Here is a 13,706-nt window from a genome sequence, read left to right on the forward strand (position 1 = left end):
ACATTACTTGAAATGTTAGTTATTACATTGGCAATGGTGGGGTAGATGGTTTAACCATTTTTAGTACTGGTTATCAACTTTATTTTCCTGTTTGTATATTTTTCCAAAGCTGACTGAGTTCGTATAACACATTATACTCTCTGTGCGGACTTAAGGAAGTTGAAGGAGGCCAAATCTCTTCAGGAAGCGTGGAAGTTATTTAAAAACCTCTATAATAGAGGTTCAGATAAAATGTATGCTACAGGTCAGTAAGCGGATGAGGAAGCCTTAGAAAATGCCAGTGTGTTTAAATAGCAGTGTCAAGGAAACCATAAAAGGTGAGAAGATTTCCTTTTTAAAAAAGCGGAAGTGTTGCTCAAATGAGAAAATAAGTGGAGCATTAGCTTGCACGGAGCAAATATAAATTGATGATAAGGCAAGCAAGGAAGGGATTTCAGAGGGAAAATCAAACAAGCACTTTAAATGCAACAGGAAACTATGCAGGCAAAAACTCTGGCGTGTAGAGGACTGTGCTGGGGAAGGATGCAGAAAGGTAAATGTATTCTGTAAGCAAATTGGGTGTCTTTGGGTGCCACTGTGGGAGATGTTGGGATGAGGTAAAAGGTAAAGGTAAAGGACCCCTTGGTGGTTAAATTTGACCGGCACTAAAGCGGCACTTATCTCCGCTTTAAGGCTGAGGGAGCTGGCGTTTGTCCGCAGACAGCTTTTTGGGGTCATGTGGCCAGCATGACTAAACCACTTCTGATGCATGAAACAGCGTGATGAGTGCCAGAGCACATGGAAACACTGTTTACTGTCCTGCAACAGCCTTACCTATTTACTCGCATTGGAACTGCTAGGTTGGCAGGAGCTGGGACAAAGCAACGGGAGCTCACCCTATTGCACGGATTCGAACTTGGCAAGCCTAAGAGGCTCGGTGGTTTAGACCATGCCCCTTTACCTTGGGATGAGACCCAAGTCTAAACCATTGTTTCTTGGAAGTGTAACTGAGGAGGTGTGTCAAAGAGAGTCCTACCAGTCGCAAAAGAGCTTTTACCCACCCAGACATTTTCCTTGTATGCCAAGCCTGGGAATTAATCTTTTATTTTTTGCAGACATGTTGCCTTCCCCAACCACTTCAGATGTATCCACTTCAAATCAGGGCACTTCAGAGAGATTTCACCTGAGATTATGGAGCAGAGGGCTATCAGTGGCTACTAGCCACAGTGGCTATGCTCTGCCTCCTCGGTCAGAGGCAACATCACTTCTAAATGCCAGTCACTCAAAGCTACAGGACGACAGAGTGCTCTTGTGCTCAGGTACTGCTGGTGGGTTTGCCACAGGCATCTGGTTGGTCACTGTGAGAACAGGATGCTGGACTAGTTAAGTCATTGGGCCAATCCAGTAGCACTCTTCAGATGTTCTTATGAGTTCAGACAAGCCCTCTTCAGTTTGAGATTGGTACAAATTTGATGCACACCACTAGTGACAACTTCCACTTTAAAGAAAGCAATTCAAAATGCAAATAGCATCACTACCCTCTCTTAGGTAGGTGCTTTCAATGTTGAGTTGATGTTTTTAAGGAGCTGCCTCCCAAACCTCTAGGCTGTATTTCCTGACTAATAAGTAACTAGCCCTGAGTCAAAATAAGAGGGATGGGGTCCTGTTTCACAAAAGATGGGGTCCTGTTTCTGCAAAGAGCCTTCATTTCAGTGATGTGTCAGGACAGGCACAATCATGGAGAAAAATGTCCACCACATTTAAACTGGCAGCTACCATTTTAAAAAGAGGCAGCCTGGAGCACAACCTCCAATTTTGCTCGTCTTTTAGCAAACCATTTGCCAAGAAAGGGAGAGGAGTAGGATTTTTGCTCCAGGTTCCTTACTTCAAAGTAATGCTTCTTTAAGTGATGCAATCTCTAGTGTGACCCTTGTTTCTCCCCCTGCTATTGGCAAACTATTTGCATTCAGACAATGGACTAATTCAGTGTAGAAATCACCTTTTCTAGGGGATGAATAGCTATCATAGTGCCATCCAAGTGGTTTGGACTACAGGTGCCATCATTGCAGGCCATTGGCCATGTTGGCTAGGGTCAATGGGAGTCATAGTCCACAACATCTGATGGACACCACATTGGCGACCCATGTCCTGAAGAAAGGAAGCATGAGAAGCAGCCCTGTTTGCAATAGCCTAGAGTGTAAAGTGCAGGGATAATCGTATTTGTCTTTACAATTGCACAAGGCCTGCAGTAGTCCTCTGGCATTTGTGTTTTCAGCTTGACAGGATTGTTTTCCTAATTTGTTCAGCTGATTTTGCTTTCTTGTTTGTTTAAAAGGAGCACAGTCTGGAAGCCTGAACTCTGATGTAAAAAGGATAAGGTCTTTGATGATTCAGGTCAATGGAAGATGTAGAGCCTATGAAGACCTCCCTGTGGAGCGACGTTGCCATTGGTTTAGATCTCATCATCACAAGTCGACACCTTTATTGCTCTGGAGCTTTTTCACAGATGTCAGCGACATTGTTCTCTTTGCTCTTGTTTTAAACAACTGCACTGTAAATAGCTGGATTTTTTAAAATAGAAAACCTGTTAAGCTAAGTTTGTGGAAATTCTCAGTAAAGAGTGAAATCTGCCACATGCCCTCTAACTCATGCACATCATCTGCAAGTGCCTTTTCAACCACGTCAAAATGCCGACTTGTGACTGGATGTCAAAATAGATGGGGCAGACAGATGAGGGTTCCATCTTTAGATGTGCATTTCCTTCGTTTCATTACTTGCCGGCAGAGACTGATATTCTTTCAGTATGGTTTTTGCCGAGAGATATTATACAGATAAATCAGAGGGATATATAACCAATGGCTCTGTGGAAGCCTTACACCAGGATCATTTTTAGTTCAGCAGTGCAAAACCAAATTTAATTAATAGGGCTGAGTTTTTAACCGACTTGCCTTTTATAAGACTTATTAAAAGATAAAAGTGATGTATTGAGAGCCACTGCCTTTGAGTGTGTGCTGCAGCCTCATTTGCATAATAAAGGGGGTTTGGCACATGAGCTTCATAGTAATAATAAATGTGTATTAATGAAGACAATTACAGACACGTGAAAATGTATGCCGCATAAAGGGAAAAATCTTGGTTATTAATGTTGACAAATCCAATACAGATGGCATTATGTATGTTAATATTATTATAAATCCTTATTGTTATGCATGGATGTATATTAAAGCTATCATTATGAATCATATTCTGTCAGCTCCCATGAGAAAAGGAAAGTACATGATGGCAATATGTAATGGCAAAATGCTATTGTCATGTTTATATTGATGTCAAGTTCAAATTGAAATTACTTCTTAAAAGTTGTGACAGCCACATGGTTATCCATTTGAGTAATAATTAACATTCCACATAAATGACAGTAATAAATTAATATTGAGATAATTAGATTATGTAACTGTACTCCTGCTCTGAAGTCATCTGATGTCAAAAGGAATTGAAAAGAAATTTTGGGGAGGCTGTCACACCTGGGAATGCACACTAGATATGCTGAAATGTATCCTGGAAATGTGATTCTCAAATCTCTCTAGAATAAAGCACAAGTCATCTAGGTTTGCCTTTTTGATATGTATTCTATTTGGCTGTGATTGTCCTGATTCCAAGAGTCACTTTCAATTTACACCTGTTGTACAGTGGTAACTTGGGTTACAAACACCTCGGGTTACAAACACTTCGGGTTACAGACTCTGCTAACCCAGAAGTAGTACCTCGGGTTAAGAACTTTACCTCAGGATGAGAACAGAAATTGTGCAGTAGCAACAGCGGGAGGCCCCATTAGCTAAAGTGGTACCTCAAGTTGAGAACTGTTTCAGGTTAAGAACGGACCTCCGGAACGAATTAAGTTCATAACCAGAGGTACCACTGTACTCTAAAGATAACCAGTATCTATCAAAATACAGCTATCCATCAAGGCCAAAGAGAGAGAGAGAGAGACCTGCTCAGTATTTCATTTATGCACAAGTTGAGGTTTGCTAAGGAATGGATTGAGACCTCCCTCATGGAACCATCTGTTCTAGTAGGCCTGCCTTTGTGAAACTCTGTAAATTTTCATTTAACACATTCCTTATCAGATGAGTTAGTTTGAGGAATCAGTCCGTGGCTTGGGAACAGAGCTATGACAGTTACTCTATCACAGTTGCATGCTGGACCAAACCTGCAGTAACAGTGAAGCAAAACCCACACTAGGCTCTCAAGCCAAAACAAATTCCTTCCAGTAGCACCTTAAAGACCAACTAAGTCAGTTCTTGGTATGAGCTTTCGTGTGCATGCACACTTCTTCAGATACCTGAAGAATCTGAAGAAGTGTGCATGCATGGTATCTGAAGTGTGCATGCATGGTATCTGGTATCATGCATGGTGTGCGTGCATGGTATCTGAAGAAGTGTGCATGCACACGAAAGCTCATACCAAGAACTGACTTAGTTGGTCTTTAAGGTGCTACTGGAAGGAATTTGTTTTGTTTTGACTATGGCAGACCAACACGGCTACCTATCTGTAACTAGGCTCTCAAGGACACAGTTCCTGGCATCCCTGGCACTGACTCCAACTGCCAAAACTTAATTCAGGAGCCTTTCACCATCTTTGTACTCTCCATTCTGGATCTGCCAGTTGCTTAAAAAATAAAGCCAAGATAGCATCATGCGAGAAGTGGGGAGGCCAAAATAAGCAGAGAACTTATTAAACAGGAAGAATATCTATGGGTCATATAATAAGTGACAAATGGTTGTTATTGCAGGTCTTGGTGAGCTAGCCAAGAAAGAAAGAAAGAAAGAAAGAAAGAAAGAAAGAAAGAAAGAAAGAAAGGAAGGAAGGAAGGTAAGGTTGTCATCTTGAAAAGCTCTTATCCCCAAACCTATGGGAAGCTGCAGCACCAAAACATTGGGGGAAAGCCCCACTGCACACATTTATACACCAAAAATACTGTGAAAACCCCCAGTGTGTAGCAGATACTTTGGAATATGATCATGCTGTCCTTTTTACCACACTGTATGTCTTTTAAGCCAAGGGTGTCGCTGCTGCAAGTGTGGATTTTTGACTGACTTTTTGCAAGCTATGTGACATGCAACTGCCATGTGAGATGCAAAAATCTATTCATGCTCACGAGCACATGACATCAGCACTCACATGACTTGCTCCACGTGTGGCTGTACAGCTAAGAGTTGACCTGGGAACATCTACTGCCAGACACTGAAAAAGAACTGCAATGAAGAGGCTATTCATTGCTTACTCATATGCATTCGCCATTCAGGAGGATGAAGAGTGATACACTCTTTCAGTGCATGTGTATATTATGCCAGGGTGACTGTGAGGAAAGGATAGTCCCATTCAGGGACTTCCAGGTTGGCGCCTCCGGCAATGGCTGAGCTCCTCCGATCGGGAGGAACTTACTCCGTGAAAACAGGGTCTGACCGCCACGGCGAAGGCAGAGACCCATTGAAATCACAAGCGGGAGAAGCTTGTGAACCTGGGATTCGGCTGGCACCTTTTGTACCTCCCCTACTCACGGGGAAACCCTGTTTTGGGGATCCGGAGCGACGTGGGGTGAGTGGCGCGGTGCTTTGAATCGACTGCTTCTTTCACGGAGTGAAGCCGCATTGCTGTTGCTGGAGAGCGCTGACTTTTTCCTGTGGACAATTGGATTTTAAACAACTACCCGTGAGTAGAACGGAAAAGTGGATCTTTAAATACCTTAATTTGGTGCCGAAGCGGGAAGGTCATAAACAGGAAGTCCGCCTTCTGCTTTTGTAAATTGACTGAAGCAAAGACATTAAAAGCTAAAGTCTTTGAAAGCTTTTGACAAAGGATTAAATCTCCATTGGTTAAAAATACAAAAAACCCCTTGGAAGCAGGTGAAGAGGGGGGAAATTTTGAACTTAGTAAGCCTGCAGGAGTGAGGGGGAAATCAAATTACCACAGCTCCGAACCTGGGAACGGGCTGCCAGATGACGTTTGGGGAAAGTTCATTGACAGAACGGATTTGACAGCTAGCTAAAATAAGAGTAAGATACTGTTTCCATTGTCCTCTTCTGCATTTAAAATGGAGGAAAAAGTAACTGAAAATCGAAACTATGTTTATTGCTTGAGTTGTGCTTGAAAGAACTGATACAAGTAGAGACTGTTTCCCTCTAGAGGGAGCCTTTGAAATTGTTATAGGTGTGTAACTGGGAGGTCTCCAGCTGCAAGATAAGGATTCTGAGAACCAGAGATTGACCTTGGACCATTCAAAATGTTGATGGGAGAAGTTATTGTGACTGCATTATGTAAGATAAACTATTTGCTGGAAGAGCTTCATAAAAAGACGGATGACATGACTTTTAAAATTGATAATTTAGAACAGAAAGTGACTAATTTGAGACAAAAAGCGAGCACCAACACAGAAATAATTCAGGACCTGGCACAGGAACCTACTTTGGCAGAAAAAATGGTGGAGGAAAAGGAGAAAGTCATTGTTTTTGAACCTAAAATAACACAAGCGGGATCCTTAGTTTTACAGAAGCAAATTGAGGACTATAAATTGAGACCTTTTATGATTGAATCTAGAAAAAGCCAGATTTTGAGAATTGGATCCCGGCTTGGACTGAAGAAGGAAAGTTGGAAAGATCCCTCTATCCAGGGATTAATTGACTTTTGGGACATGGACTTGGATTTGGAGGAGATTGAAGTTTTGGGGGCCTTTGGATTTGGAGGAATCTTGAAATACTTTCCTGAAACACTGTATAGACCCTAGCTTCAACTATGGAAATTTGGCTGAACTGTCCAGAAGGAATAAAAGTATTGTCAGGATGGAGTTCTCTCGAGATTTGCTCTCTAGCATTAAACAATATGAAGAAGATTTGCAGAAGGGACCTGGAAAAGAGTTAAGAGCCTCGGACATAAGATCTCAAGGTTGATGGACTATATGGAATTGATGGAAAGGACTGGCAGAATCTGAAACCAGGGAGAGGAGTTGATGGAAGAAGATTGGAAAATTTAAAGTTTATATATAGAAATATCGCAAAATTAATGAGTGATAGAAAAATGGTGGATTGATATTTTATGGATTTAGCAGAAATGTTATAAGGAGTTAAGCATATATAAGTATTTTAGTTTTAATGTTAAAATAAGGTTAAAAAAATATGTTGTTTATAATATGATAGAGAATAGAGAAAGATGGAAAAGATTTGCTGAAATAACTAGTAGAAGTGGAATACAAAAAGGGAGGTGGGAGGAGGTCGAGGAAACAAGGGAATGAAAGAAAGAGTATCGAAAAGGGGGAATGTATTTTTTTAAAAATAGTTTTTGTTTTGTTTTATTTAGGGTTAGGGTTAGGGAGTGGGTTTGGTTTAGTATAGTTTAATGTGTTTAGTTTAATGGGTTTAGGTTGTGTTTTGTATTGTTTATATATTGTATTGTATTGTATTGTCTTTTTTTTCTCTTTTGTTTTTTGTCTTCTGTCTTTTTTCCTTTTAAAAGTAATAAATATTATTATTTTGGGGGGGGGGAGGATAGTCCCATTCAAGGCAAGAGCACACATTGTTTTGTAGCCATGTCTGTGAAGCATCCTAGTGACATTCATGCTTAACCTGACCCCATGGGATATCTGGAGGTAGGCTATAAGCTGCCTCTTTGCCTTCTACTTGACTGGGGTGTTTGTGTTTCTGAACAATAACAACCATGCTGGTCCTTTGAATCATGTCCGTGTATAGCTAGTTGAGCCTAACTGGTATGGTTACTGGTGGGAGTAGGAAACAGCTCAGGATAGGTGATATATGTGTCTGATCCTTCTTTACCAGTATATCCACTGCTAACTGCAGGATTTATGGTGGGTAGGGGATTTGCACACCCTTTTGTCTTTCCTTTCCCACCAACCAACCACACCTACTGGGAGTAAGGTAGACCCTTCCCATGTAACTACTTTGTTGCCAGACACCTCACCATATTGCAAGTACTTCAGGTTCTCTGGCTGATTTCATAGACGGCTCTCACTGCAAGGCTATTTGGGAGGTGGGTTTCTGGCAGGAATGATGTCCTCACAGAGGTGAAATTTGAAGGACATGCTCCTGCAGCATGCCAGTTACTGGAATAAAAGGAGTAAGAGATAACAGAAGTGGATGCTTTATATATAGGCATTTGCCACTGGTATAAGAACACTCAGCATTAACCAATGAACACAAAGTTCAAACATTCCAACTGGCATGGAGTTATATCCAGAAATAGATTTTATCTACCTTTGACAGATACCCAAAGGGGCTTTCTTTCTTTCTGACACAGTTTGGCCACACTCATGTAGCTTGTTGTGCCATTGATTTGAGATGAGCATTATGTGTATGTGTTGAAGGAAATAAAATGAGGATAAAACAAACCTTTGACAATCTCTTTTTCTCCCCCCCTGCTCCTTTGGGAGCTGATCCTTGACCTTTCGAATGCTGTCTTTTGTAAAAACCTGATAGGCAACTTGAAAAGGAACTAAAGTGCCAGTCATGGAGACACAGAAGGTTAAAATTCTGTTCAAAACCAAGTGGCACTGCTGGGTTGACTCACATGGATCTCCTTTGCTAGGCTATTCTTATTCCTTTCTCTCCACTGCCCTCCATACCTGGATGTTGGCAGACGTGTTGCCAAGAACATGCTCTAACTGCCCTTTAAAGACAATAAAATGATTATCGATAGAAAATGGTTAATGGGATTATGCCCTAGTCAGTCAAATTAGTTTTAGCAAGATCAACAGCTCCACATAGCTTGCTTTAAACTGTTTTTACTGCTGTATTTATATTGCTGTAACCCTCCCTGGGACCTGGGAAAGGAAGTTAATGAATCTAATAATAATAATAGAACACCTGGGGATCAGATTCAAGGGAACATCAAAAAAAGTTCAACCCCAACAGAAAGCCAACGTTTGCCATGGTCTCAGATACTTCAGAGAGTAGGAAAGTCTGGAAATGAGACATGTCTGCATCCCTCATTCAGTGCTTCACAGCAGCCAGCATTTCAGGAAAGAACAAGCTAAGACATACATAACAGAACTGGGGAGGGGGGAGAAATACCTCTTTTACTTACTGTGGGAATGGGAAACTGTGGACCTCCAAATATTGTTGGACTCTGTCAGCTCCAGCAAGCATGGCCAATGATCAGGGGTGATGGGAGCTGTAGTTCAACAAAATTTGAAGGATCACAAGCCCCACCCATGGGAATCCTTAGCAAAAGGTGACCAGAAGGCCAGGAGTCTGTGATAAGGCCAAGAAGTGACCATCTGGGGTGAGCTGCATCCAAAATGAGAGGCTTTATAGCTTCTGAATCCCATTTGCTGGAAACTGCAGGAGAGGAGAGTGTACTTGTGCACTGGTTGGCCACTGTGAGAACAGGAAGCTGGACTAGATGGGCCATTGGTCTGGTCCAGCAGAATCTTCTTGTGTTCACTACAATGCGTTATCCTAGAGACCCTTTCACTTTTTCCCATATAAGTGGGAAGTCTTGATGCTTCATGATAATGGGAATCTTGTTAATAGTGCATTAAGAAGAAATGTTAAAATGAGGCAAATGCTGTTATCAATAGGGATTATTATAGTAATACTAATTCAGTGATGCTGACATTTTAGTGGCTGGACAACATTAAGTGTTTGAGAGAACCAGGGAAGGTAAATTACCTTCTGATCCTATTATGTGATTTGTCAATACTGTCTCTCAATGATTAGCATTTAGTTTTCTTTAATTAAGGAAACCGATGTGGAGGACAGTCCTGAAAAAAATAGATCACAAACACTGTTAAAAAGTTTGCAGATTACAGACAACTTTAGCCTGCCCTCCTTGATCCACAAGTCTAAGCTTTGGACATTGTGTCTGTATTTAAGTGAGCACATGAACCCAATGGTTCAAAGGACAGACATCTCTGCTTGCCAACCACCAGTTTTTCACTCTTATTATAATTATCACCACTCCCAGGGTCATGTGCAGCATTAATCTAAATTGCATTGTCATTGGCAGCTAATGCAATCTGATTTGTATTGCTTGCAAGTTTATGCCCTTATCCTTATGGGTCTGCTGTACAGCTATCAAGAAAAGCTTTCCAGGAAAGCACATGCAGAAGCCAGCCCTCTGGACACTCTGTGCACCTCCTGAAAGGCAAGGAACCTGGATAACCTTAGATGATCAGATTGATTGCCCTCCCTGCTTTTCCCATCAGTCATTTCTTACCCGATTATGCAGCCAGAGAGGGGTGGGGAGGGAGGGAGAGAGATGCATTTATCATTCTGAAACATGAAGAAGAAGAAAAATCAGTTGAGTATCTGCCTGGGGCCACATAAGTCTCCAAGTTCTCTTTCTTGCCAATGTGCTGAAACATTGTTGCGCCCGACAATGGAGGTCGGGGCAGACAATAGGAAACATGAGTAAGCAGTTTCACTCCTTACCTTCACGTTGTGGATGTCACTGTGTTTACAAGGCTAAATGATAACATGGATAAACAATGAATTCTGAACTCAGCAAGACAGCCAACTTCCCAAGGCAGCTGATATCTTCCTACTTGAATGGTAATTTCCTAACTTATTTAACTATCAGGAATTTGAGCTAACTGTGCTGTTCCACCACCTGCTTCTTGTTGCTGGGTGTAATTCCCAGAAATGAAGTGACCGGGCTCTTCCTAGAACAAAGAAGCCATCTGTCAATCACCTTTCTTGCATTAGATGCATGAAAAGTGATCCTCCGGTATATATGCACATGGGTCTATAGAGCGGATTCCCCAACTTTGGGATATAGAGGGAAATGTAAACAGTGAGGTCAGATGGAAAGAAACGGGTGTTTGTGTGGAATACACCCTGTGACTATTCTGTTAACAGCTTAAATGTTTGCAAAATAAGCACAGTGGTTTTCTACCCCCCCCCCAGGTGCTAATTACATTAGCAATGCTAGGATATCTGCGCTATCATCAATTACTGCTGTTGTGAGTGGTCACTGTGCTTATTTTGCCCAGAGGAGAGAAATGAAGCCTATGTAATCATCCTAATAGATCCAAAGGAAATACTTGTAACATTTAAAATGAACACAAGGTCACAAACCGCATCTTCACCACAGAATATAGAAGACACTGAGGGTGTCATTTTAAACTACTGCCAGCTGAAGCACAGTCCCTCCTTTTTTCCATTTGTCATAAACCCATACATGGCCTTAACTTGCCCTCTGACTTAACAGGGTCCAACAATTACAGCATGGGAAAAAGAACATTTGCTGTTTAAATATGTTTAAGGAACAGTGACCTCCATCTCACAGGTTGGTCAATCATTTGATTTCATTGCAGGGTAATATATGGAACTGTCTTGTGCTGAGTTAAATCACTGGACCATCTAGCCTGGTACTGTCTATCATTGGCAGCTGGTAACATTTTGGACTTGGTAGGGCTGTCATTTTTATCATTGCTATCACAATAGGACTTGTACAGCTCTGATTTCGGAAAGTGTGTCATTACACATATGCATAGTGATGGCGCTTTGCACATGTATGGACAGAGGAAGAGTTAGCATGTAAGAGGGTCCAATTATGATTTCCTGACCAGATTGACTCCATACCTCTTATTTTGAAATTAAGCCCTGCCACATGACATAAGTTTTAGAATTCATATATTGCTTTATACCTACATATCCAAGGCTAAAAAACTAAACAAGCACACACATTTAAAAGGTAAAAAAAAAGCATGATTCCAGATTTCCTCCCCCCAAAAAACATAAATTTAACTTTTTATTATCCAAAACACTTTTTTCTCTAAATTAAAAGAACAAAGAATTCTATGGAATTCACAGTCTAACAAACTAAAACACAATACATAAGAAATAAAAGCAGTGATTAAGATACAATTACAAAGTGTGCTGTTTCTAGCACAATGCACAACAATTGCTACAATAGGCGAAAGAACAAGAATTACGTAAGTGATCCAGCAGGACCCTCAGCAATTTTCAAGTGGTTGGTGGTGGTGGGAGGAGGAATTTGGGAACTGTTTCTATCATATATTTGTTAGTCTTCGAAGTAAAGTGAAGTTTTTGCCACCAGTGACTAACTCAGCTACCCATCTTGTTACCACCCAAATAAGTGTACCCAAATAATACTATGCAACTCAGAGGCTTCCTACATTGTGAATGCTTAGTTGACCTAATGAAATCATCACGTTCCTTTTACTTGTTCTTTCTTCTTTGTTGCATGTGAATCACATGACTACCAGGACTTTAGCATTGCTTTGTAAGGACACCATTCACTGGAAAAGTAGCTCTTAGGTCTGACTCATTTCAATAGTGTCAGAAGGATGTCTCGGCAGATTGTACCTGAGTGATCTGAAAGAGCTTGTGAACATAAATCAACTTTCCAAAGCAAAATTATCATTCGCACCTAGATCACACATTTCTGCTTTCTGTGAGAACATGTGCAGGGCTACTGGAGGAAATTTTAGGAAATCTTTAGAGGGAATGACTCTAGCAGAGATATTTGAAATGGTTCACAGTTCACGCCTATGTTTCTCTTCCCCACCCACCTGCCCTGAGAAATAGCTGGTTTGTAAATGCACACAAAAAGTTCAAAAGTGCAAGAGGATCGTGTTTTCAGCAAGCATTTGTTGTTTTTTTCCTTTGGATGCAAGGACAATGGAATCGAAACCCGGACAAATCTCTCTTTTTTGGCCATGAAATCCTAGTACCATGTTATGCTTCACTTCCTGCTTGTGGATATTTAAAAGGCACCATTGCACAAAGCCCATGGGCTTGGCAATAGCTAATCTCTTTAAAGGAGCAGATGGCCAGTGCCCAAATTACGTTTTTTATTATTATTTTTCTGATCCCTGGAACAACTCATGTCTAAAGTTTGGTTATGAAAGGATCCAAATACCAATTTCCATTTGACGGTTACTACTAAACTCTAACTGCCCCTTTTTGCTTTCAAGATTCTTTTAGCAATTGTGGTTTTAAGTGGGTCTTTTTGCCATGGACTAACACAGATTAGAGTGGTACCTCAGGTTACATATGCTTCAGGTTACAGACTCCACTAACCCAGAAATAGTGCTTCAGGTTAAGAACTTTGCTTCAGGATGAGAACAGAAATCATGCTCTGGCGGCATGGCGGCAGCAGGAGGCCCTATTAGCTAAAGTGGTGCTTCAGGTTAAGAACAGTTTCAGGTTAAGAACAGACCTCTGGAACGAATTAAGTACTTAACCCGAGGTACCACTGTACTCACCTACTGGGATATAGGATCTCAGCCATATAAGAAACAGGAAAAGGTAGAAGTGATGTTACTGTGTCCTGAGATGGTACTGCTTTGTAATGCAGGTGGAGATGTTTGTGTCTTGTTGATCTGTACAACTCCAGTATTTGTGTATACAGGTGCAAACACTGCACACCCATGGAATGTAACACGTAAACACCCAAATGCTCATTCCTGACTTCCCAAACCCATAGGTTAGCAAGTTAGGATTGTTCACATCTGAACCTGCTCTGTAGGAAGATCAGATGCCAAGCCTTATACTATGGCTTGTCTGTCACAGTACTACCAGCCCTGAGTGACAGATTTTCTCTGGAGCCTGCGACAGAAATGTTTCACAGCCCTACTACCTCAGAGGCTTGGGATTGAATTTGCAGCTTTTTAAACACAAGCTGGGGATTGAACTTGCAGCTTCCTATATTCAAAGCTGACTTGCTGCTGGGGCCCCTCCCCTGTGGAGCTC

The 13,706-nt window shown here is 41.3% G+C and overlaps 1 protein-coding gene across 1 annotated transcript in view; it reads left to right on the forward strand.

Moving 5' to 3' along the window:
• Positions 1-1,528, forward strand: part of LOC309348482 (uncharacterized protein) — a 142,688-nt gene extending 141,160 nt beyond the window's left edge. The window contains exon 3 of the transcript XR_014159399.1: positions 1,095-1,528. The gene's annotated coding sequence lies outside the window, so the exon portion shown is untranslated. The remainder of the gene's footprint in view (positions 1-1,094) is intronic.
• Positions 1,529-13,706: the final 12,178 nt, after the last annotated feature.

The sequence above is a fragment of the Podarcis erhardii genome (genome assembly GCF_964252035.2).
Source record: "Podarcis erhardii genome assembly, chromosome: 8".
Taxonomy (NCBI): Eukaryota; Metazoa; Chordata; class Lepidosauria; order Squamata; family Lacertidae; genus Podarcis; species Podarcis erhardii.